Source organism: Caloenas nicobarica, chromosome 5, assembly GCF_036013445.1.
Source record: "Caloenas nicobarica isolate bCalNic1 chromosome 5, bCalNic1.hap1, whole genome shotgun sequence".
NCBI classification, from domain to species: Eukaryota; Metazoa; Chordata; class Aves; order Columbiformes; family Columbidae; genus Caloenas; species Caloenas nicobarica.
Genome location: NC_088249.1, coordinates 54,648,864 through 54,675,575, shown reverse-complemented (window position 1 = coordinate 54,675,575; position 26,712 = coordinate 54,648,864). Strand labels below are relative to the sequence as shown.

At 36.4% G+C, this 26,712-nt stretch overlaps 1 protein-coding gene across 11 annotated transcripts in view; it reads right to left on the bottom strand.

Moving 5' to 3' along the window:
- Window positions 1–26,712, bottom strand: part of SOX6 (SRY-box transcription factor 6) — a 377,869-nt gene that overhangs the window by 255,438 nt on the left and 95,719 nt on the right. The window contains exon 1 of one of the 11 annotated variants that reach the window (XM_065635318.1): window positions 15,584–15,762. The exons of the other annotated variants lie outside the window; for them this stretch is intronic. The gene's annotated coding sequence lies outside the window, so the exon portion shown is untranslated. Of the gene's footprint in view, window positions 1–15,583; window positions 15,763–26,712 lie in introns of those variants that run through there. 11 annotated transcript variants of the gene reach the window in all.

The following is a 26,712-nucleotide window of genomic DNA, read 5'->3' as shown; positions in this document are numbered from 1 at the left end:
CAGAAGGTAGCCAATAAGCTTGCCAGGGTGGCATTATAAGTAAATGTGAAAAACTAGAGGGGACAATTTACTTATATAAGTATTAGGTTTAGAAGTCCTGCCTGGAGCAACAGAATTAAATCTTTTATGCTTCCAAGAGAGGCACATTCACACTCATGAAATTTTGGAGTAGTTTGGAAGAAGTGTTAAAGTTCGAAGTCCTGTCTGTCCTCTAGGTTGTCTCTGTCCTTACAGGTCGCGGTGCTGCTGCTATATGTTCCACTGGAATGATCCCTATAGCATCATTGCTGCCAACCTGCTCCATAAAAGGCTGTTTTTCACTTGTGCCAAATACAGAGAGGAACCAATCTATGTCCAAATGAAGCAAACAAAGAGACATCGGCTGACTGTAAAGGTTTGGGGATGTGGCCATAAGACGCAAAGTCTTTTGGTGACAGAAGGGGATTTTCTGTCTATGAGAATGGGATGAGCCCAATTTTAAAAAATCAGAAATATTTTACAATGAAGGCGTGACAGTGCAGGGAAACAAATTGTGTTCTATATATGCCATTTTAATAAACCGTGGGATGTGACGGTTGTGGTTTACTGTTAGTTCACACAAAATAAATGAGTGTATGCATAAATCAAATTATTATGTTTGTTTCCACTCCTCGCCTTTCACAGCCTGAAGCAATAAGGACAAAACGAAGAGCAAAAATGGAGTTCCCCCACTCCTCTGCACTGTGACATCCAAACTGGGCAGTACTGTGCAGGGATACTGAAAAGTCCTTCCGCAGCTGGAGAGAACATGGAGCTGGGAGAGCACTAAAATGTGTGCAGGAGGACACGGTGAAAAGCTCCTACCCTTTGGTTGAGATGCACTATCTGACGATGCAGGGGCACTGGCATGGGCCCAGAAGAAAGGTATGGACACTGCAGGGCTGACAATCCCGCCATGTTTATTAGTGGTAAGCTCCAGGAAATGTTCCACATAGCCCTCATAGTTTTCTGGCTTCAGACTTAAATGCATACACGCACATGCTCACACCATCCCTTCTCAAATTTCCTTTGAGGTTTCGGTGTACTGCTATTTTACCCTCAGGAGCTGCTTCTCCCCGCAACCTCTGCACTACACTCTTTTCTACCATCCATAATGGCCAGTTGCCTATATTGGAAAGAATGAATTTTGTTGCTACTTTGGTGAGACATGGCTATACAGTGAGACATCCAGTATTGACCGAGTGGTCTCGCTGAAGTTATCACTGATCTAAAAGAGAAGGAGTTCATTACTCATTCCCTGCTCTCACAGAAAGTACCATTTCCCAGGTCCAATGAGTTACTTATCACCTCCTTTGAGGCCTATAGCTGTACTTGTAATAAGATTAATAAAATAGATCTCAGACAGCTCTGTATAAAAAGACAACTTGAGTAGGGAACAGGAACAAAATTCCAGAAGGAAACTTCTTGTATCTTTGGAGAGACAGGAGCTACATCTCTGAACTGAGCCTAACAGCAAAAGAGAATTCCCATGTGGAGCTGGATTCATACACACATGAACGTGTGTGTGTAGATATATAATGCATGTATATACATTTATATATGTTTCTTTGTGTGTGCATACATTTGTTATATACAAGATTCAGACTCTTAAGTACGTGAAAAGAATATGTGATATATCCTTGTGGCTTTCTTCCATGTACCCTGTTGTCCAGATGTAAGCTGTAAAACACATCCAAGTTCCTTAGAAAGGGAAGTGTCGAGCCAGGCGGTTCAGGCTGAGCTGTTGCAGTTATCACTCCATTGAAAATGAACAAATTCAAATAACAGAGGCCGTATTCGATTCTGGATCTTTCGGGGTCTTCTCTGTCTAGTTCCCACCCCCACAGTCTCACCTCTCTCCCGCCCTTCCCCACTTACCATAAAGTTATGATGCCCTTTAATAATGAATGGAATTCCCAGATTATTATTTTAGAGGCTTAACTGATTCTCCGTGTTTTTAATGTGCTTACCACTTATACAAAGAAGCTTTTTCATATGTCTTTCAGCAAATATAGGAATAGGTTTGGAGTATTCATTTTAATAGTTTTGACAGATAGTCACATTTATTTCCAAAGATTTCTTTTTTTCCTGATTGCACTTTTGCATCACTCTGCATGCAGTTGCACTACACACCCATCTATAAACCTGTTCTTATCACCAGCAAGTAGAATATCTCCATCCTTAAAGTAATTTTTATAAAAACTTATATGACCTGGACAATGTTCACTGTACAAAACTCTAAACACATATAAGAATGAGACTGTTGGAACCTCACTTTGCTCTCTGTGTGTTTATTTCCAGGTAGTCTCAGCTGAGAGCTTTCTAGTGCTGTCACTATGGCCAATTTTATATTGGATATTTTTCTCAATACAGATGTGTAGCTATTTTGCCTTTACTTCTCTGTAAATGCCATATGGACAGAAATCATTGAGTCACCAGATCATACATTTATTTTTATGATATATTATGCTGTTTGATGTCATGTTGACATCTAATTGATGTTGGTTTTGCTTTTTTTTGTCTTTGTTTTGTTTCTTGGTTTCAATAAAAAGAGAATTTAAAAAAGGCTGTAGAGTGATGACTTAAGGCACTGACAGACATGAACATAGTATGCATCGCTTTTATGATGTGCTGCTGAGTAATTGGGTATATTTCTAGCTTTAGATAACATATAGGAGACCTCTGAATTTTTACTGTATAGTGAAGTATTTGTGTAAGCCTAGCCTATAACCTCAAAAGAATTTTTTTTTCTCTAGCAAGAAGTATATACAGAACATGTTTTCAATAAGGGCTTAACCCATGATTTAAGAGTCAATAAAGAAAGGTTTTCCATAAAGAAATGAGAAAGCAACAATAGAACTAAAATACAACATACCGAAGATTAAATATGTTCCATCAGCACAAGAGTGTCTTTGTACAGTAAAGAGCAGAAGAGGATGATAAATAGTAAAATGGTATGTATGTCAAAAGAAAAATAAATGCAATTTAGACAAAGTACACACTTATTAACAGAGAACATCATTTACAGTTATTCAGATAGGAGGAAGGCAAGGATGAAACTAGCAGAGAATGTATTTCACAATGTGAAGTCACATTCATCTTGGTTCAGAATTTGCTCCCCTCGCTACAGCTGGAAAATAAAAATACCAGTGAAATCCTTGCTAGAATAAAATTAATGCCTATGTGTCCAGTCACTTCAGCAGAATCAGGATTTCACTCAAGGTATAATAAGGTGTAGTTTTACTAGGCAGACCTCCTGGATCACCAATGGGAACAGGTCCACGCTTCCCCCCAGGTTCCTGCAGCGCACACGCTGCAGACACCACCAGCTCAACAGCCTTGACATCCACAGGCCTTTTTAGAGACCCGCTCTCCCTTGCCCTCCTGCTGAATGGCGAGTGACAGGGCCAATAAATGCCTGGGGCTCTTCCAGTTGGCTTTACCAGCTACTGGTTTTGGGGACACAGAGTGGGAAGGAAGGAAGGAGGTACTTTGGAAACAAGTGCAGAGACCAGGTTAAGCTTGGACCAGTGAAAGGCAGATTAACCTGCCTGACAGAGTGAATATTCACCCAGCACCTGCAGAAAGCTACCATTTGAAACTAACTGAAAGGTTGCAGAGAAACTATTTCTGCCTGGTAATGTGCTATGAGAAGATTCTGGGAGCGCCTCCTCTCTGTTTCTCAGAAATGTTACAAAAATGGCCAGATGTAAACCTAGTATTTCAAACATTTCAAGTTTTGAGCTAGAAGGATGCAAATATGTGATCAGATTCTATTGCTCCCTGCAGAACCACAGTGTTCCCCAGCAGTGTTCCAATCCAGCCTGTTTGTGAAAACTGGTGATTCACCTTCCACAAAGAAATACAACTACAACCAAGTACATATATAAGACAAATGAAAATACAAGACGGAAAGAAAAATCACCATTTCATTCTGCATACAAGCAGCATCTTATAGGATAGCTCCATAAACACTGCCTACAATGCTCTAATATTTCCAAATAAACTGACTCAAAATACATATGGATGTACAAGAGAGGCAAAAAAGGTAAACTTGAAATGAAGAAGAGAGTTTGGGGAAGTTGTAAATTAAGATTAAACAAAGTTTAAAACATAAACGTTTGTTCAGTATTAATTCTAAAAATTGCTACCACTCCTACTTTGCATACATAATTACACCCAAAATTGGAAAGAGGAACAGAAAGAAAACAAGAGTTATAATTCCATCAATAATTATCTGGAGAAGATGAAATTTTTTTGAGTTTCACTCTCCTGATATATGGTGTCAGCAGAAACCAGACAGGGAATTAAAGCCTATAATTCACAATATGCATGTTTTTACTGCACATGACACATAAATCAAAGGACAAAGTGGTAGATCTGAAATATACATCTCAAAACACCCATCCTCAAAGCTCCTTCTTAACTACCTCTCTCAAAATCTCAAGCTGTCCCAAAAATATTTCTGTTATGGTCAAATCTACTCTACATGACCTTTGCAGAAATTATTCTTTGCAACTCTGGCAAGTTTATTTTTCTACCACTTTTGTTAGATGAATGATGACGACTCCTATTTGCAAGGAAGTTCTCAGAATCTCTGTATTATAGGACTATTATTGCCAGAACTCATTTAGCTCTCGTTGTGTTCTGAAAGCTAGAAATTATAAACACATACCTCATTCAAGATAGTACACACAAGCACAGAAATACACAAATTATTTCAGTAATGTACATTATAACTACAAAAAGAATGAAATCAGAAACCTTTGTGAACACCAGACAAGAGCCTCAATTCTTAAATCATCACCTCAACTTTTGTTATTTTCTAAACTCGCTTTGATTTTTTTTGCCTATTAAATGCAATTGCTATACAAGTTGGTGTTAGATGCTCTTGCAGAAATGTACTGATCCAGTTTAAACCATATTATCCTGACATAACATACTATATGGCAGTACAGTGGAGCACCATAGAGACCTATGCCTTGCTCAAATGGGTTGCCATCTTGAGACTCCTACAATTTTTATCTCCAGTCATCAATCATCTTCAGTATTTTACACTTTTTGAAAACAGATATTTCTACACCTTCTAATTAATCTTCAAGTCTGTGTGCACTGTAGGACGTGGACACAAACATTCGAACAGAAATGCTCCACTGTAATTCTAAAAGACAGCATGAAAAATATTTCCAGAAAGATAACAAATAAAGAAAACTTAAAAATTAACTGGGCATTCCCACTTCCTAAATCTGGAGATGGAAAACAACACTTCGCCTTTATCAATATGGCTTATTAGTTCTCTCTATTAATGCAAGAATGAGAAGACATGAGGAAGTCAAGTAAATACATAAGAATGAAAGTGGTAAAAGGACAGAGAATCTTTCTAACTATATTATGGACAGTGTCAATAAATGTGAATTAAGTAAATTTCCTCCCCTAAAAAATCCCAGAGAAGTATATAAATTATTCGCAGTATTATTATCACTCTGGCAATATTATACTGTATTTGTTTCATTAACAATCCATTCCCTGTAATTCTAAGAACTACAAAGTGAATTATGATTGTCACACCAACATAATCTAAATTACAAACAATATTATCACTAAAAAGTATCCAGGTTTTTATGAAAGTTTTGAGGAGGTGATCTGATTTTAAGACTGTCACATTTTTAAGCAAACGTAGATTGACTTAAAGTAAACATTGCAGGAGGGAGCTCATGCTCTAGGCTTCACCAAGCAATCAGCAAGGCATCTGACACGCTACAGAAAACCTGCAAAATCCAGCAAATAAATCATGTAACACCCATTCAGTATCCTACAAAGCACACAGTGGGGAGCTGACACATTATTAACTGACTGTAATTTTCACAAACTGTAACATACTAAGAGCTTTATGACATACATGTGGTGAAATATATTTTTATATATTATAAATGCACATGTTTTTAAAGCACATTAATCAAAATACTTCAATGAAATCATTGGGTTGTGTTTGTTTTCAAGTCAGTGGCATCAAAAAATGTTGATTATAGCAGGCAGATTTGGGAAGCATCTCCATCTCATGACTCCACTCTAACGAAATCACAGGCTTTTGGTGACGTGGTTGTACTATGTTACATGACAAAGAGACCAACCTGAGCAACAGAGGAGATAACCTTGGGACAGCTTATTGTCCCAAAGTGGTGCTTCCCTTGAATATGAGCTTTTATATCAAATTATACTTTATACAAACTTGCTGAAAACCTGCTCTTTCAATGAAAAAAAAATCCACAAGGGACAATGCAGGTTCCAGGGAAGCCCTAATGCCATCCAGAAGGAAAGAACTGAAGATGATATGACACAGACCTCAGCTTTCAACCAAAGCATCTTTCCTTTTGCCTTAGTAAAGATTTATACAGCTTTACAGATGCAAACCTCACCTGCCTCTTTCAGGAAGAGCAAAAAGCGATTCTGCAAATGACAGAACGCTGGCTTTTGAATCCTTATATTGTTTTGCCACACACAGGAATAACTTGAGGTCCCAAAGGTTTGTGGCAGAAAATGGCACTTTGCCAACTCCCGTTACTGCCTGCCAACCTGTAGATAATCTTCATGTACTCTACTTCATCTGATACTTTCATATTTACAACCCTTTACAACGCAGCAGTTTCTATTTAAATAAAAGTAGACAAGATTAAAAAAAAATAAACCTAAAGTAGAAAATACAGGCTAGATGTGAAAGCGGAGAGCATTTTCCTCTCTATTGTTCATTATTCTTTAATGTATCATTCTCTTTCTGCATGTAGGCCAAAAAAATAAATCCAATGTAAACACAAAAGGCAAATACCTTTTGAAGGCCAAGCAAATATTTGAAAGGCAAAAAAGAGATTCTGCTTTTATCTCTAGATCACCCTACAATTTAATGGTTACTGGAGAGGGGTTTCTCTCTCTTTCTTTCTTCTCTTTCTCTTTATTTCAGGAAATGCAGAAGGGGCAGGTCCACACTTCACAGTTCATAGGATAGTTATCAACCTATAAACTATAACCATGGGTTAACAAAGGTCAGATAACTATACTGTGCTTGTTATCAGAGCAGAGAGAAAAATTGGCATTATCAAAAGGCTATAATGCAACAAACAAATGTATTAAAAATCTTGATCCAATATTATTTTTCAACTATGAAGATTATGTGCCTGACCTTGTGATCTGATGTATGTAATTTATGAACAAAGTGCAGATGCTTTATGGAGCTTAATGGTCTTTATAAGGTTTCTCAAAATTAAAGTAACACCACTCCATGGACTAGAGAGAAAGACTTGGGCCTTTAGCTATGTCAGTAGTATTAAATAATATCACAATATAAGAAAAATAAATACCTGCTAAAATGGTAAAGCTGGTAAACCATTAGCAGGAAGCCCAAATTGAAAACAAAACCTCTGTAACTCCATAATGAGAACCAATCTTTCTTAAATTGTATGCAAAATAAATAAATTATCTTACAAGTAAAATAAAGCCATCAATGGTAACGTTAGTAAAAATACTGATGCATTAAGGTAAGGATTTTTTAACAGCAACAACTACAGGGGAAAAAAAAGCCACACGCTTTCATTTATTGCTTGCTTAGAATAGCAAGAAAAGAATAAGAAGGAAAAAAGAGAAGGATATACTGATCAAGAAAAAAAAGGAGAGCTCTATCTCAGAGGTCCGCAATAAAATACAGTCTTAGCCTCCGTCTATGAGACAGTATTAAGTATATACACTGTGAGACAGAACTTTCAGCTTAACTAGTTAGCTGGTGAGAGGGAAATTTGTTACATCAGAAGGACAGCATTTGGTAGTTTGTGCCAAAATCCGTTTCTATAATAAGGTAAATGGTGTAATCAATGGCCATTCTCACTCAGTTACCCAGTTAGATCTTCTCCTATATAGATAAAAATTCCTGAAAATGAAATATGTAAGTTTAGATTCTTCATTCTGTACTTCTGTGTTGTATCTTACACTCATCAACAGCTGATGTATGGTATAACATGCTATAACACTTTTTAATATAAGATTTTCAACCTGCGAATGTTCTTCTAAACGCTAAAATGAAATTATGGCATTACAAAGGATTACATTTCTCTAAATTTTCAACTATATTACTCTGGGTAATTACAGACTGATAGGGGTTATTTAAGGATCATCAGCTATAAGACTTTAAAAAAAAATTATGAACATATATATTTCAGCAAAAAGGTCACTCAGAATATAAACAAAAAAGAAGTGACTTTGAGGTTGATCACCTGTCCACTGACTTCAAGGGTGTAAGAAAACATTTTATATATGTTCAAACTGTAAAGTAGGTGTGTTTTATTATCTTTTATTTGACAGAAAAGTTATAAACACTCCTTTTAACTAAAGAGGTTTGATTGGCAAAGCAGGATTAATACTAAAAAAATTAATTAATATTTGCTTACTCTTGTACAAAATATTTATAGATAAAAGCTATAAAATAATAAAAATCTGGTTTCTAGCATTTAAAAAAATCTATTTAAGCACCTGAAAGCTATTTTGATTAGGTTCATTTTCAATTTTCACAGTGCAACATCACGTTAAAAGATTATGCTATTCCACAGGAGAAGGCAACAGAAACCATAAGAAAAGGAATTATGTTGCAGACTACCACATAAATTAGGGGACACCAGCCCTTCATGGTGAGATTTATTAAGATCATGAGCATGGTACTACTACAGATATTGCCAGGAAACTCATTTTCTTGTGCCTTTTCTCTTGAAGCCCTTGTAAAAGAAATTAAGTTGGCAAAGAACATTGATATGATCACTATAATCTCTAAAAGCAATTTTATAAATACCTTAGGTAGTAAGCAAACATGTACAATGTCTAATTCTCTATCTACTTAGTCTTAGAAATCCTGAAAGTACCAGGTAGAACGCCAGGATGGCTACAGGTCCATTCCTATGCTAGAACAGGCCATGTTTCACAAGTAAAGCTCCTGACAATAGCCTGGAAGACTCATAAGCATTCTAGTCTACTACCAATTTTATCAATGAATTCTCAATATTTTTGCTGATAGAGGATTACTCTTCTAATTTCTAGGACACCACCTCTGAAAACAGAATGATATATAAGCTAGGCAATATATATAAGGAAGGGTGAAGTTTTGTGCCTAATATTAATACGAAAATTATATAGGGAATTACTATGCACATGTGCATAAATGACCATTAGACAGATGCATGTGTATGTTCACATACATATACATGCAAATAAATGTACATATTTGCATACGCAGAAATACATCTAAATAATGGACAAAACGGGCTTATATGCATGCATGTGTATTTCTGCATGTTTTTATATACAAACGTACACAAATATGTCACTAAAAAAATATATTTGCTGCATATAACTATATGTTGTTTAGACAAACACATCTACACATTATATGGAAAGAATTCAGTAAGCTAATTGTTATCAACAGAGACTACAATAACTGATATTGTGTATTATATTGCAGCATCACTGTTTGCTCACAATTTTTCTAAAACATGGATCATTTCCTAGACTGGCTCTGAAAACCACAGGACAGGTTTACAAAGCAATATATTTTTTCATAACAATAAATATTATTTTTTCTTTCAGTTGCTTACTGTGTGGTTCAGTCTCTCTAGGCTTGGTTTGTATCAGTCAACCCATTCTGTATGATGTTAATAATTTATGAAGATGTATTCAGACATATGGGAACATTTTTTAAACTAAAAGAGTTGCTGCACTGCTGGAGGTGCAGAAGTAAAATCAGAACACCACCACTGATGAATTAAAATTCAACCAAAATTAGTTGTGTTTCACTAGTACAGGTGAAGTAAAGTAAATCATTCTTCCTACATATCCCTCTATGCTGTTGAAACAGTGTGGGCAATTTTGTTTCTGTGACTTCTATGGTCATCTACCACCTAAGGCATGTTGATTGTACTCTTAAAGGCTAATGGTATGATAGTGAAAAAAAAAAGAAAAAAAGCAGAAAAAGGTTCAATAAATTATTTGGTGGCACCAAGCTTCCAGCTTCCTTTCTAATTAATTCCCTGAAAACATTTGTTTTAGGAAAACAGAAAAATGTCATTTCTTATACAATGGAGAAATTATTATTGATACTAGCAGATGAAACACTTCTTATTCTTTCCGTTCTTTGCTTGCTATAATGCAAACAGTTAAAAGCAGATAGCAGAAGACAGAGGACACAGTGACTCTGGATTATATGTCACAGCTGTAGAGTGCAGAGAGAATAACCCTAATGAAGCCCATACACTCACTTCAGAACTATATCACTCTAGCTCAAAGCAGAGTCTGATCCTCCCCAAAACTGAGAACTGCTATTACTGATCATTGTTTTAGCTGACTTCGACATCAATTTCAAAACTTGGCTCTTTCTCTGAAATAAGAAGTCTAGGCAAGTATGCACTGAATTCCTAGATCTGAATCCTGACAAACAAGCGAAGTTTATTATTCTTTTATTTAAAACACAGCAGCTGCCTTCCTAATAGGAATCTAAAACAAAATAATATTTCTCTCCTGCAAGGTTTTATTTGGCCTTTACATTAAACAACACTCTAGATTAGTAATCAGGTTTACCTGATTCTCAGGGGGTCACTAGCAGCTACTTTGTTTTCCCTCAAAACTGTGCTCTGTCACGCGATGACAGCACTAAACGAACTACAACTGATGCAAAAAGTAGAAAGAAGAATCAACAAACTAAAATATTTCTCTCAAAGCAAAAGCAGTCTATTGAAAAAATACAGACAAGAAAGATTCAGTGTGAGCAGTAGCAAACCATATATACTACCTCAATAAATGCTAAAAGCTCGCCCTGTTAAAGCAAGAACAAAGACATGCGATTTAGCTCACATTTTTCATGCAAAAATTGGGATGTATGCTTACACGTATGACTTTTTAAAAATCCAGGTTAATAGGGAAGTAGAACAAATGTCTTTAAATTGGAATGAAACAAGTACGGCCATGAGGAAAAGCCCATTTTGAAGGAAAAAGAACACAAACAGTTAGGATTTCCCTGCTGCAATTCTCACTAAGGTTTAAACAGATGAGTCTCCCACTGTAAAATGAAAGGAAAGTTGCATATGCAGAAAAAAAGACTAGAGAGCAGACAAACTGGTATGTATTGTTTACATCATCGATCCCTGTCCAGAGGTAGAAAGGCCAAAAGGATGTCACTGAGTAGTAGCGGCATCTGTGCATCGTAGCTGCTGCTGAAGCGCCAGCTTTGGCCTCCACCCAGCGCCATGGACTTGGGCCGGTTTGACCTATTTAAGCAGAAGCGCCCTGACAAATCTCCGCTCTGTTCTGAACGCTGCGGTTTGCCTCTCACGCCGAACACCTGCACATCTCCATCTCATCAGCCTGGTTAGTAAAACAGACCCGTTTGTGGGACAACAGTCAGTCCACTGTCCTTTGGCTCTCACTAGCTTGGGTGAATACAGTTAGAGTAAATTTGCTGTGGTTTTTGTTTGTTTGTTTTTGTGGGGTTTTTTACTACAATTAAAACATCCGGTCTAAAGGCTTCAGAATAATTAATAACTGCACAAATACTGATTTGTACTGTCTTTGGAAGAAATACCAACAGATTCTCCTCTAGTAGCTATAAAAATACAAGCAAAACCCATGTAGTAAAGACAGTCAGGGGATTACATTTTTCGGTTCTACGGATGTTATGTACTATCATCCACTACTACCACAGAACGGGATTCAGATGGTGAAAAATGACACATTTGATTGCTCCAGGATTGAGTAGCTGAAAATAATGTGTCTTCAAGAAATACACTGTTTCATGAGTATGTCTTTCAAAAAAAACCTACTGGAATATGTTGGATGTAATAAGTAACACATGTAACTCCTACTTCTGATGAGGAAAAAAAGGAAAGAAAAAAATGTTTTCCTCTAACAGCACATGATTCAATTAACTCTTCAAGCTCTTCTCTCTTTGCAGCTGCTTAAAATATAATTACTTTCCTTAAGAGAGTAAAAATGCTAGTCCAAAATGCAAAATGAAGTCTTACAAGATTTCTCTCTGCGTTATCAGAGTTGGACCGATTGGTAGTAAACACCTATGTACCTAAATGGCAGTTTTGAAAAACACAGCACACTTAGCAGCTTGCGCTGAAACCAAAACCCACAAGGCACTAGGCCTGTTCTATTCAGGTGTTTAGACTAGGTAGGTTAATTTTTTTTTTTCAGTTCCAACATTTTACAATTTATTTTCTTCTAGAAGGAAAGTTCTAATGTTTCTATAATCTCTCTTTAATATCTTGTAGAGATAGATACCTGTATGTTAGTTCGTCCTGGATTTATCCTTTTTCATAACACAACCTTGTAATTTTACATCAGACCACTCTAAGCTGTTGATGCTCCATAAGGACTCCAGAAAAGCCAGAGTTGTTCACAAGCTCTTTTGGTAATACAACAGCCTGAAGCCTGGCTAAGCACCAGCTACACCATATTTATCTACTTGTTTATGAAAGAGTTTCCCCCTCATTGTGTGGATAACTGACCTTAGCCATAGCTAATAAGATATGAGCTTCCTTGAACTATACAGCTCTACATTGAATCTTACAAAATACTTCAGTGTTATCCATATAGCCTCAGTGAGCCCCTAATGAACTGAAACACATTCTCTCTCCAATACTGTCACAGACAAGGTGTGCTCCAAGGAACAAAATAACCTGGCCAAACCTTTGATTCGGCCATCTGCTTCTGTAGACAAGCTTCTCACTGGTTAGCACCAGGTTTTTTAAAAGTAGAGAATCAAGTGACATAGAGATATTTATGCCCCACCCTTACCCGTCATCTCATTTTACTGTCCAAACCATGTAGTGACAAGAACGGCTTGCTTGCTGTGGGCTAAATGCTCCAGCAGCCTCCCCTAAATTGCAGCTGTTTTTCCAGACGGATGGCTAGTTACTCAGAGACCTCTGGAAATTCATCACTTCTCAACCTTAAGTTTTTAAACAGGCTGAGAGATACAGTCTGCATTGAAGAATATGCAACAGCTTTACTAAACATGAAAACTCTGCTCAGTCAAACTAGTTCCACTAAATCAGATGACGTTCTTATCAATCTATTCCAGACACTTTTTTTTTTTTTTTTAATACACAACTGAGAAGCTACAACTGGCACAAAAGCTGTAGAGCCATGCTGAACTGACTTGGTAGAGGGAGTTTTTTCACAAGTTACACTATGAAATTTTTTAAACGAGTCACTGGAATGGGCACAAAAAGACAGGTTTTGCTTGATATCTTCTGTTTCCATTTCTTATTTAGGAATATTTGTTTCATCACAGTTGATTTAAATCAGAATAATTAAATAACAGCTAGTTTACACTGGCTTACATTTGGAGGGCTTCAAGATTTTCTCTTCAGCTGCAGGTGATATTTGGTGATTTAGGATTCTGCCAATAAGCTAATACATACAATAAATTTAAAAATTATTATTATAGTCTGACAGTTGATCCAGTACAGTGCTAGAGCTCAGATGTCAACTACATATACATACAAAATATAATAAATCCTGAAATACTACTTCAAAATCCAACCAATTTGTCTAATTTGTGGGTTAGTATACACGTAAGTAAAACACTGACCTTTATCATTCCAAATAAGCATAAAGCAAGTTTCATTTTGTTTGGGTGTTCGCTTTTTGGTTTGTTTTGTTTTTTTCTTTCAACGGCACTACCCTAGTTGTTCCTGATGATGTTCCAAGCAGAGCATTCCAAAGAGTCACTCGTGCAGGAAAACAGTTGAGCAGAACTCTGTTGCCAGCTCTTTTCTACTTTTAAGTTTAGCTTTCCTGTTCTGAAGCAAGCATACTTCTCCAATACTAGTTAAAAGAACTTATCTAATTTAACTTTCATTTTTTCCTTAAACATCTGGGAATCTTCATGTCTCTAATCAGCTTCATACTTTCCTCCACTAATTACAATCTTTTTTTTTCTACATATATCATTTCCTGTGTGATAATTTTTCATCATCGGTTTTCTTGCTCTTTATATACTTCCTAGATGATGGTGTTCAAATTCAGGCAAAGCACTTTATTTGTGTTGTCCCCATTCTCCTTAAAAATACTCAGATAAAATGTGCCACAAGAATTTACTTGCCTTTGTGTATATCTGAATATTTAGTACAGCTTCCAAAATGCCACTATTTGTTGCCCTGATAGCTCCATCATCAGGAAATTCTAGGATTTTAATTTACTCTAACGTGATGAGCCACCCGTCAGAAAAACTGGCCACCAGCTGTCTCTCTGCTCAAGTAGGCCAAAGTCACACGCAAAACAATGAAGCCTGTCAGACAAAGGCCACTTCTCAGTTTCACTTTCCTCACTGCCTGTTCTTCCCTTCTTTCCATTTCTCCTTTGCCCCAGGCCGTATCTTAATCCCCTTCTCAAAATCAAAAGGTTTCTTCCTTTCTGTATAGCTCACAAAAGGTTACCACATAGAAGTAAATTGCTACAGGGGCTCAGCCTTCAGATTTGGGTTACTTTCAGTTTTCGTTTGTATTTACATTCTTGTATCACCACAATCCCTTTCATGTAGCCTTCAGGCTATTTCATAGATATAGGCTAAAATCTGGAGATATGAAACTCTTTTCCACCAAGACAGATAATGTATTAACATCATATACATATTGAATCCCAGTCTACGAGCAAATCAGGATTTTTTTAAAAGCTACTAGTTTATGTAACAGCACACAACTTAGGAAAAGTAATTAAATACTGTACACAGACTTTCTAATTTCTACAGTATTAGACCATTAGTTAAAAGATCTTACACATCTTATAACAAACAAAATAGTGAAGGCTACATTGAAAAAATAAAAATTTATCATACCTATTGATTAGTATCAGCAGCACAAATAGACAAATTTCAAAGTTTTCCCAAGACAGAGCTTTGAGTCTTCAGAAAATTACCAAAATTATAAGATTATGTTTAACTGATCTTATGGTTTGGTTTGCATTTCTCTGTATAAACACAGTGGTATGTTTACCAAACAGCCATTTCCTTCTAACCCAGATCATAGATTTTTGAAACGCCACCAAAAAAAGTTTTATAATGAACACAAATGTGTTCACAATATCAAAACAAACTTCAAGAAATCATTCATACAGTGCAAAAACTGAAGTCTCATAACTGTGAATGAAAGAGTTCTGCAACATAAAAGTTCCCATAAACCTCCACAATATGTTCAAGCACAACTAAAGACAGACTTATGTAATATATTAGTTTGCAATTGCAAAGGACTCTTCAGGTTTTGTAATCGGTTCTCACACTTAACCACAAACAAGTAAAGAATTATCATGCTATTTCACAGTTAAATATATTCCATAGCTTAGAAATATATCTTACAAAAGTTAAAGTACAAATTTAATTTCTTTCATTCATTTGATGAAACTGAGGATCAACATATGCTGTTACATATGCTCATAGATTAAGTAAATCAACAAAAATTCTTTTTAAAACCAAACATTCTTACAATGAAAAACAGAAAGAAAAGACTTTATTCCTTTGAGAAGATGTCTAGCTTACCTGGCTTTGCCATTCCACACCGACAGTCTGAACAATATTATCAGTTCTTCAGGTACTAATTCTTGCTAACTGGAAGGATATTTTCTCTCTTGCTGGATTAATAATCAACTTTCCTGATAGTTCATTTGTAATTCTCTGCTGGTTAACCCTTTGCAGGGTTCCCATTGTGAACTAAGCAGCCTACACTGTTCAGTTCATTTTAATACAAAAATAACAAAACATCTGATAATACACACATGACAATCAAAGAGCTAAAGAGAAAGTTTAAGAATAGATTATCTTAAAAGCTGAAAAGCTTATAAATACTTAAAATAAGACTTTCTTTCTCTTAAAGATTCTACTTACTAAGCCTAAGAGCCAATAAACCAATGCATCAACAAACTGAAAGCAGTAAAGTCCAATGGCTCATACGACAGTACACTCTCACAAAGCTAATGCTCAACTTCTCATCTTCAGTCTACACATAAATATGACACATGCCTGCTGAATTCTGAAAATAACATCTTTTATAATTGAACAGTGTGCTGAGAAATTACTACAGTTATCAGTTTGTGCAAGGCCGTCCATCTGTGTTGTCAGAAAGCAAGGGCAAGAGTGGCCAGGAGTAAAAGTGAGATAAGAGAGGCCCAGAATAGCTAAAAAGGGGAGTTCAAATAAGGTCAGAACACTTTAAGATCGGATACCTAACAATTATATGTAATGTTATTTTTCAAAGGTAATAGTAGCAAATTACATACATTTTATCAGTTTCATAAGAATTCAATACATTTTGGTAGCTGTGTTGTGAAATGGGTAATAATATTATAAAACAAACCCAGTAAAGCAGTTTAGAGATCTAGTATAGGAGGGTGAAACATTCTAGAAATCCAGACCTAAAGAAACTAGTTTTGTTTGAGGGATATAAGATGACTTGGCTTTTAGGATGCTCTAGGAAAAATATAAGAGATGACAGTTCTATTCACTAACAGAAATGCTTTCCTGGTAAATTGTGCTATACCAGTACTGTACTGCAGTACTTTTGTTTTTTCCTTAGACAAAGGGACAGAGTCTCCAAAAGTTATCGAGTAGCACAGAAGAGACTTACCTGTTTCCCTTTGCCTAAGAGCAGCCCTATAGAACATCTATTTTTATACAACTGTAAGTTTCTGCTCTGTCTACTGCTCTCTCTTCTGTAGCACCTAATGTAGTTTTCTGTAAACTTTCTATGATATGTGCTGTAGAATTTATGATAAAATGCTACAAAGTGTTGAAGCAAATTTATTTCATATTTATAGTTAATTTTATTCTGTGTGTGTTTGAAGGAAAACCTTTTAAGAACACCAATAATGTGAGAAAGCTACAACAACTAAATTTATTGTTAAGTATCACATCAGTGGTACTCCTGGGGGCTCCTCTTCATGGGAAGAAAGCTTAAACAACATTTTCTAACACATTGGATTGCTTCCCAGAGATGTGATGGCCTACAGAGGCCATGCTGAACAAAGCAGGCTGGAATAGGAAGTCAGTAAACAACCCTTTTCAGAGGATGGTCACGAATAAGTGCAACTTCGTTTAATAAAGGCAAATTCTAGTTGTCTTTTGTTCCTTAGAAGGTGCATTATCTTTCTCTCCTGTTCCACCTGACTAAACTGGTGGTATCTCTTCTATCACCTGACTGCGTGGTTGGCTGGAAATAATGGGAGAAAACAATCCTCTATTGTTACAAGAGACAATGACCTTTCATGTCCTTGGAGCTTGCCATGACCTTTCATCTCTCCTATCCTCCAATGGTCTCTCCTAACAACTCAAACTACACCCCGCTAGGCTGAATTCCAGATTGTCATAAAAAGCCCCGTCCTTTCGAAACAAAACCAATTTTTACACCAAGGTGGAGGAGAAACACAGGTCCATTGTTCCTGCACAGATGGAAGTTAGAGTTACTAAGGCAACAGCTCTAATCCCCCTTTTTACCACCTTTTTCACATCATTGGCCTATCAAGTGTGCTACCTTTTAACTCATAAGCTCAAAAGCTGGTAGTCTAACTGACTGCCCTAATTAGCTACGATTTTCACAGTACAGACAACATGATGAGCTAATCGAAATTTGCAAAATAATGACGTACCTCCAGCAAATATTCCTCCTCCTGAGGCCCAGTCTTAGAATAACAATAATGAGACCATTATTAGAGGAGGGCATTAAAATGCTGCACTGCTGCTAAACAGAGAACTTAATTGTTCTGGTCTTGTCCATTGAATCAACAACCTATTGTTGTGGACTTGAAAAATAAAGGACTGGAGAATGGGTGCCATAATGATTGGTCTGTGCTGCCATACCAGCACTCTGTAGAATTGTTTTCCTTTTGAAACTCTTGATGGACTAGTAGTTTTGTTTAAAAGTAATATAAAAGGCAATTGTCTGGATAAAAAGTCCTATTTATTGAAATCTTTAGAAGCAGTTGCATGGATTTGTTCATGACCCCCAAGATAAAAACATAAGGGCCATAATAATGCTATTTGTAGAGACCACTGCTTGTAGTGGCACTAGATAACGCTGTCCTGTCTGGCTCCTGCAAAAGGAAGGAAGGCATTTCCTTTGCAGACAGAAATCACGACAGAAGGTCAAATAGTGGACAGACTCAATTCATCTGTAAGAAGGAGATGTTGCATTAAAAAGAAAAAAAAAAAAAAAGCAGCATTAATATATTGGGTCACCATTTAGAATTCCGGTTTTAGATCAAACTGACAAAGGTATGCCTAAGTCAGTCACTATACAGGACTTTTTTCTTCGCTTAGTTGGTTAGATACTAAAATGATATACCTTATATTTTTTCACATCTTCTATAGAATTATACCCTAAACTTTGTCATTGGGAAACTGAATAATATAACTTGAGATGTAGTGACTCAACTGATATAAATTGTAACATAGTGTTCACTTAGGATATTCTTTATTTAAAATTGGGGCTGGAAATAAGAGATGTATAAAACCTCTGGAATATCTTTTATTTTTTTTTAATTGATATGAAAGTAAAATCTACAGCTTTTCACAAAATGTTTAAGATAAACATGATCCTGAGAAAAAAAAAAAATCCTAAATAAAAAAATCATAGTTTTATTACATCAAATTATTTTAAGTTAACACTGTAATGGACTCCTCTCAATTTCACTGCAATAGAATAGTTAAAAAATATAAGCAATAACTGATTTACACCTTGGGACAAAAATTAAAATCATGGCTTACTGTATTTTTTTATAGTTAACTCTCTTACCATACAAATTGCTCAAAAATAGGCTATGACTCTAGGTTAATATAAACAACAGGGAACTGTAGAATTTAGGCTTGCAAGAGTAGCCATTGGTACTTTGCTATTTATTTCAATGGGAAAAAGTTTAGGTTTATTCTTTTTCTTATTCTTGTCAACATATTGTAAATCCAAATGAGGAAAAAAATGTGAAAAGGAAAAAAAAAAATTGGAGAAGAAAACAAAGGTTAACCCAAAAGGGATTTTCAGCAGTCCTTAGAACTGCTCACATAATGTAAAGCTGTCTTGCATGTACTCACAGAACACGTTTTCTTTAAACTCAAGGTTTTTTCTGTTGTAAATTGAAAAATGCCTAATATAAAGAAGTATCAAATTGTAAATAAGACCTCTTGCTTCATTCAATCCATGCTTTGCTTCATTTATCTTCATCTTGTTAGGCTAAATTAATTAACAATCTCTGTGTTGCACACTTTCTCTTTTCATTACATCAAATAATGGCCTGGATATGGGAGAAAACCCTCACCACAGGGATCTTGAAACACTACCTTGAGGAAGAGCCTCTTACATATGTATTGCTTTAGTAATATTAACTAGCTAGATGTTACGACATTTATTAAATGGATTCTTCATTGCTTTAAAATAATCATCCTGATTTTTTGAGAATAAAAATATTTTTTAAAAATCAGAGGCTTACAAAAGATCACATTTACAATTTGTAAGCTGCAAGTACTAAAAGAAAGTACCTATATTCATCAATAGTTTTACTCAATGTTTTATTTAATATAAAAACCTGCACTTTAATACAATTTCTGGCCAACTGTGTATACAGTCCCAAACATATTAATGTGTCAAATTACTCAAACCAAGTTGCCGTACGATTTTTCTGTGAATGTTCTGTATATAATTAATTGAATGCCTGGGACAGTTTTGTTGGTAAATCTGGTTATTTTAATACTGTAATGGGGAGCAATGTGCTAAACTATTAGGCAAGTTTTCTTCCTTTAGCCTACCTTATAGCATCTAGAGCAAAAGGACAAAACAGTAAAGCTTTTTTTAATCTCACCCTGATCAAACAACCCTCTTTCTCCAATCACAGCTTTGTGCGTGATATCTTTCTGCTAGTGTTTCTTATTTAATTAAAACAGACACTGACAGAAGGACATGGATTAGGACTGTAATGATGCATTTACTTAGATTAATCGGAGGCTCCTTTTGGAGTAATGGCTTAAACAAAGAACAAAAGGAAATTGTTATGAAACAGCCTTTTATCCCAGGCAAAGGTCACATTATGAGGTTTTTAATTTTGTCAGCCTCTGTTATATTGGGCCTTGCTACTGGAACATGAGAAGTGCTTGTCTCTCTCTCTCTCCCCCGAGCCAAGCCAGTTATTATAATACAGCCATTAAAGCTGCAAATTAAAATGTCTGACTTTAAAACAGGTTGCTTAGCTTTCAAAACCCTCTAATTAGCATGTTGTGCATTGTTGTGAAGGAAAGAAACCTAAAATGTTAATGACCTGCTGCCAGGTGACCACACTGCTGTGCAAAATAATATAGACCCTTTCAAGTAGTAGTAGTAATAACAATAATACCCAGCTCTTATGAATTACCCAGCTCCAGGTCCACTCTGCACCAAATGTGCTTAAAAAAACAAGTATGCATCCAGCCAAAGATCAGAGTTCAGTGGTCAGCAAAAGAAATTGTTGTATGTTAACTGGGAAGAAGTCTGTGCCCATTCAGACACTGTAAGGAAAGAGAAAAACATTTGAAACCATCATGGCCCAGGTGGTACTTGGACCAAGCACAGAGAAAAGCATGGAACGGAAAATTCTTACCCTCTTAGACAGAAACTACAGACACACATCCGTAAATCTCACAAGATCCAGCCCCAACTTGCTGTGATGAATTCTGCTTCTCTGCTTTGTTCACAAAAAGGCAATAATGTATTAAAAGACCCCAAATACAGGTATATTTTTGTCCTTTCTCAGTTTACTGTTCATTGCAACAAGTTCATTGAATACACAAAATCAAGCTAGAGCTGCCAAATAGCGAAAGTTTTCTACAAGTCTTCTGATACTTTCTTAAAACATGTTACAGGAGAAAGTCTGATAACGTGACTTCAAAGACCCAAACCAAATAGAAAGCATTTTCTGAAACCTCATGGTACTTGAAGCAGTTTTTTGAATACTTGGGTTTCAGCAAACTTCCTTCACACAAAATTTCAAAAGAAAAGAACTCTCATCCTCAGTGACAAAACATATCATAAGCAACTTCCTTTTCTGATATCATAGCTGCAAAAATATTCATTAGTCTTCTGCACCATCTAAAATGTACACGGACCCAATCCTTCTCCAGTGACAGAGTCCGCATCTCTGGCAAGCTGAAATGTCACACAGTACCTAGAGGCCACGACCTGATGCCAACGAAGTAGCCAAACCTTGCTGACATTGCCAGCGCTGGGTCCAAACAACAGCAGCATAGGCTGCTGGTCAGCACCCCAGAAAACACCTTCCTGGAAAATCCTGAAGAATTAGCTGGGCAGTGAAGATTAACCCCACTTGATCTGCTTTTCACCAACAGTTAAGAAAAACAGGCTTTCTCTGTAATTTGACATCCTTGCCATAAAGACGATGGTCCAACCCCCTCCAAACATACCAGGACACCGTGACATCGTCTTTAGCCTGGTCACAGCAGTCAGAAGTTGGATGAGATGTTGTGAATCTGTGCTGGCCCTGATATCAGTTCATTCGCAGAAGGCTCCCACCCTTCAGTAAGGGACAAAAATGACTGCAAAGGGGATTTTCAATCATTTGTAATCTCTTATCGCATTATGTTTTACTTAGAAGTTCATCAGTCCAGAGACAAGGTACTATGTGATTCCAAATCCCAGTGTCCCCAAAACCACTACTCAATGGAAAGCACAATTCAGTTCCTCTTCAGATAAATTACAAACCAGCCAGGTTAAGCAGATTATAATTTATAAAAGACCATGGGTGTGGCTTCATCTCAAAGCCATGTGTCAACACTCTTGTGTTGCTTGTCTCTGTTTTACACAGTACAGGCCAGACTATGCCACATTGTTACTACTACATTCCTTCACAATATCATCCCAATCCTAAAAAAAAAAAAAAATAGTCTCCTACAACTTCAAGATATCAGCGTCATCAGCCAGTACCACCATTTATTTATTTATTTTAACTTCTGTTCTGCCAAGATAATCACATCATAAGATACGACAACCTGTTTTCACAAACACACGTATCATTCACTACTGTTCCTTGGCTGCCTCTTAGTCATTATTTTTTCCTGAATAACACCACCTCTATGAGACAGAAAACACACTGCTAAGTTTATTTATTTAAAAAAAAAAAAATCGCAAACATCTAATGAAAAACAGACTGTGCAAAGCAATAGGTTGTGCTATCCTTTAAAACTCAGAGTCAGGAAATTACCATTATTTTCGCTTGTGGCTGTGCACATACTATGTTTGTAGAACTCATCCTGACAGTGTATTTTAAAGGCATCTTGTGATGGCTACTGCATTGATATGCACAATGCAAATAAACAATTTCCCAAAAGTTCTATTTGTTCCTTAAAATATATGAAATATGCCAATGCTCTTTTAGTGAACAAGTAATAAAAACTGCATTAGTATCCTACACAGAATGTGAATTCATGCTTTAAGATCAGAGCTGCTTAGATAGCAAATTATCCGCATCATTTCACATTTAACAGCTAGAGAGCTGTCCAGGTACAGTCTGGATACACTCAGCATTAGAACAATCAGTGCCTACATGAATACTGTACTTTGTGTCCTGTGGTTTTTGCTGAATATCTATGTAGTACATAGAAATACATGTAAAAGAACAACAGTAATCCAGTAATCCAAGTCTTCAATGTCGGAGTCTGACAAGAGTCAGGCTGTCACAGCCAGCAGCTAGTGGCATGGCACGGTGGAAACACTAGTAAAGCAGTCAAATACTCAGCAATCATGCTGGTTTGGTGCAGAATAAGACACTGATTGGGATTTGATACATTACGAGTTCAACTGGGCCCATTAAAGTACATCTCTGAGTAACTATAGTGCTCTGTCATGTTGATCCCGGAAACTCTGGTGGCCAATACAGCACAGTAGAGGCAATCTATTTTCTCATTTCTCTGAACATCGCTTTCACAAACCCAAGCAAAAAGTCACAATATGCCCTGCACTGATACATAGCAGAATAAAATGTATTTCTAGGAAAAAAACCATCAAGTCATTGAGATGTCACACACAATAACGTAAGCATATTTGATCCAAAGACTTGAAGAAAAGGGAAGTCAGTTCCTTCTAAATATGTTTTTTTTATTCAAGTAGCCCCACAGATTAGTGTGTGTGGTTTATATATATATATATATATATAATTGAACCTGTATAACATGGAACTATATCTATGGAACTATATATATGTAAGAGAACCAGTATAACAGTCAGGCAATTGAAGCCGATCCTGTTCTTCAAATTACCAGCTTGTGCCCACAACCACTAGCACTGATTATACAGAACAGCAATTTTCTCTATCTTCATATACTGTGAAACAAGAATAGTTCTTATCTCTGAGCACCAGTAACTGCTCGTTGGGCTTGTCCCATTATGCACAACCTATCTCCATTTTTTCCATGCAACCTTCTCCTACAGGTTCTCCACATCCTATTCCATCTCAGCAGTCCATACTGGTATCACTGTATGCACAGCTTTGTAAATTTGTCTGATGAGAGAAAGCAGAGCTGTCAGCTATTTGGGTTTCCAAAAGACTGCATTTGGCCCATACAATGTAGCTCTTTTTCAGTCCTAAAACGACAGGATCAAGCAACTTACATATTTGAATTCAAGTCACTTGTCAGATTACCACGTTCACCACTAGAAATTCTTATTACTATTTAAATTTTCTTATAATCGTAGATATCCTATCTCATTCTAAAACTTCTTTCTCATCCGTTTTGTGATATAATGTACAAAACAGTGTTAAAAACCCTTATGAAGTTCTTATTTGGTTTTGGAACCATTGCCCCTGTGAACATACCATTGAACTGTTGACCTAACATCTTAAACTCTCTTTGCAATTGGAGTCTTCGTATTTTCACATCTGCTAATTCTCTTAGTCCTGAAGACAAACTAGATAAACAATGGAACAAAAGTCACACAAGCAGTCAACTCCACTTTCCTGGTTATTATCACTTGATTTTAGTAACTGATATGGCTATTATATTCCAAACTGTCTTCTGCAAGAGAACACTGATCTATGCAATTCATCACTGATAACTCAGTGTCAGAAATTAAGTTGATTAACTATTTCATATTCTATATAATAGAAAAACTACCTTTTACTTTCCAGTGCAGATAATACACTCAATGAGCATTTCAAAAATTATTTTTGTATTCTAGCATGCAAAAGTAGCCTGCACAAATTATGTGAAAATTTCACCCCAATTAAGTGAAAATAACATTACCCATATGAAAATTTGGCTTGCGTCTCACTTCAGAAACACAGGCTAGGTTTCAATAGAAACTGGGCCAAATATAACTGTTAAGGGATTTCATTTAGCTGGTGAACCCAACATGAAGTAGCTGATACACAGAAACGCATCACACATAGATAATTATAGTGTCATGCTCACAAAAGATAACCATGCGGTGAACTTCAATACCTCCTCAAAAAAATAATTCGCTAGGCATTTTTCAGCATTTAACTTACAATTTTCCCACTAGTCAAAATTCCCCAATCAGTATTGCCTAATGAAGGGGGCACACAGAAGAGTGAAGCATATTTTTGACTCAGTACCTGGTATGCTAATTACCTTTTTATGCCTTGGTTTACCCATGTGTAAAACAAGGGAAACAAAACTTTTATAAATCACCTTTCTAAACTGCTTTGAGATCTGCTGATAAAAACAGGGAATGAGGGAAACTGAATGTCTAAGGATTCTGAAACAGGGGATACTTGAAAAGAAAACACTAAAATGAACATAAAGGTCCAAAGGGTTTGGGTTGTGCGTTTGGTTTTTTTTTCTTTCTCTAATTATGAGAGCTTTCAATACCCAATCAGCCAGTCATACTACTGCATTGTTTTATTATAAAGTGGATCAGAACAGACAAATTAATCAAGTTAGGACAGTGAGTGCACTTTGTTTACATGCTATATCCTGTACATATCTTTCCTAGGTTCAGACTGAAATCCAGCTCCAGCTGCAACAGCTTTCAGGCTGACAAATCTTCCTGGAGCTGTGCCACACAGTGTTTCAGACCTGGAAGGTGCTGCAAGCAGACACTTTCACTACACTTCTTAAAACCCCATATATCACATTTTCACACATTAAACATCCCTCCAAAGGTATACCTGTTGCAGCTTAATGATATGCACCATCCAGTCTTTGGGCATTCATTTCTTCTGCTCACATAATTATCAGGAATTTAAATCTTTCTTTTCTAAAGAGTAGAATTAAAATATATAATCTATTAGAAGGAGGATACTGTTAACTACAGTATAGAGACTCATTTATATTTCACTCTCAAAGAACTTAGGGTAATCGATTTTGAAAATACGTCGAATTTGGTATATATTAATATTTTGGGATGTATCTAAATCTTTACAAAATTTCCACTGCTGACACAGCTAAAAATCACTGTCACACTGATGGGAACTAAAGCAGTTCAGTAAGAAAAGTAATGCAAATAATTTGAACCAGCTAAATTTTTTAATTATTGTAATCAATTCAGTGTGCCACCAAGCTAAATTAGCGTGGTTATAAAAGTCTTGCTGGTGGTCACAGAGAATGAGCTGTACAACTGCCTTTTTTCTTCAACATTTGTGAAGAATACGATTATCTTAAATGGGTTTTGAAAATACAGTTTTCCTGACTTTTCATATATATTGAATCTCTTATATATACATGCATATACACGTGTGCATGCATGCATATATATGTACGTATATATACCTACATGTATAGTTATTTGTAAGCAAAATCCTTAGATCATGTTCTCAGCCTTTTCTTCAGAGCCCACCAGTGAGAGCAGATGGAAATACGTGGCCATTTCTCAGCTCTGGTGCCTCAAGAGGACACCACAAGGTGCAGGACAGCGCAGGTGCCGCAGGTGAGTGGCCTCAGGGAACGACAGATGGTTTGGCAAGAGGAGGGAGCAGAACTAATGGGAGGAGAATGAGAAGAGCAACAGCTTGGGAGAGCTCAGGGATTCCCCACAAAACCCTGGGAACTTCTGCCTGGCATCTGCATTTGATAGGAAACACTGGTGAGCGTGTCCTTCCGATGGACTACTTCAGATTAGACAAGAGATGTGAGAAATGAAAGAATTAAATAGATACATTTGTATAGAGGTTTAACATAATAACATGCAGAGTGTTTATCTTAAATCCTAGAGAGAGAGTGTTTTGCTGTATATTTCCCCCCTCAAGCCTGCACCTTTTGTCAAAGTGAAATGCATAGTCAGCCCTCACTTGGTAAAATATTTGTGTTGCCATGCAGTTAAACAAATGTTTTTTTCATTTTCTTTTAAAAGAGCCTCCCACCCATGTTTCTCTAAACAGTGGCACATAGTCCAGCTGGATAACATGTACAAGCTGAGCAGTAAAGTCCCTCTCCTCTTGCCCCCATTAAAAGGGTCCTTTTCTTGTTTCATCAGCCAGAACACATGAGGAAATAATAGGACTTCAAAAATAATGGAGGACATCTGAAAGGAATTCTGATTCCATAATATCCCCACATTCCACTATAACTCACAGCATCTGATCGGCATTCAGCATAATAGTTTTAGCACAGGCAAGTGCAGAAGATCGAGGTAATCTTTCCTCATTTCTTTTACACACTGATATTCAAAAATCCATTGTGTG